Genomic DNA, 477 nt, shown 5'->3' with positions numbered 1-477 from the left:
CCCGTGCCCGGTCCCTGTGCCCGCCTCCGGTGCGTGTGCCCAGTCCCCGGTGCCAGCTCCCGGGTGGAGATTCCCGGTGCCAGCCCCCGGTGCAGATGCCCGGTCCCTGTGGTTGCCCCCGGTGCAAATGCCCGGTGCAAATGGCCGGTGCCCGGTGCCAGCCCCTGGTGCAGATTCCCGGTGCCCTGTGCCAGCCCCCGGTGCAGATGCCCGGTCCCTGTGGTTGCCCCCGGTGCCCGGTGCCAGCCCCCGGTGCAGATTCCCGGTGCCCGGTGCCAGCTCCCGGGTGCAGATTCCCGGTGCCAGCCCCCGGTGCAGATTCCCGGTGCCAGCCCCCGGGTGCAGATCCCCGCTCCCCGTGCCGGCGCGTGTTCCCGGTGCGGGTGCCCGGTCCCCGGCGCGTGTCCCCGGGTGCGGGTGCCCGCGCGGCCGTGCGCGCCGCCGCCGGTGCCGGTGGCTGCCTGGCGCTGGCGGGAG

The sequence above is a fragment of the Calidris pugnax genome, unplaced genomic scaffold (assembly GCF_001431845.1).
Source record: "Calidris pugnax isolate Ruff unplaced genomic scaffold, ASM143184v1 scaffold7, whole genome shotgun sequence".
NCBI lineage: Eukaryota > Metazoa > Chordata > Aves > Charadriiformes > Scolopacidae > Calidris > Calidris pugnax.
This window is presented reverse-complemented; position numbering follows the sequence as displayed.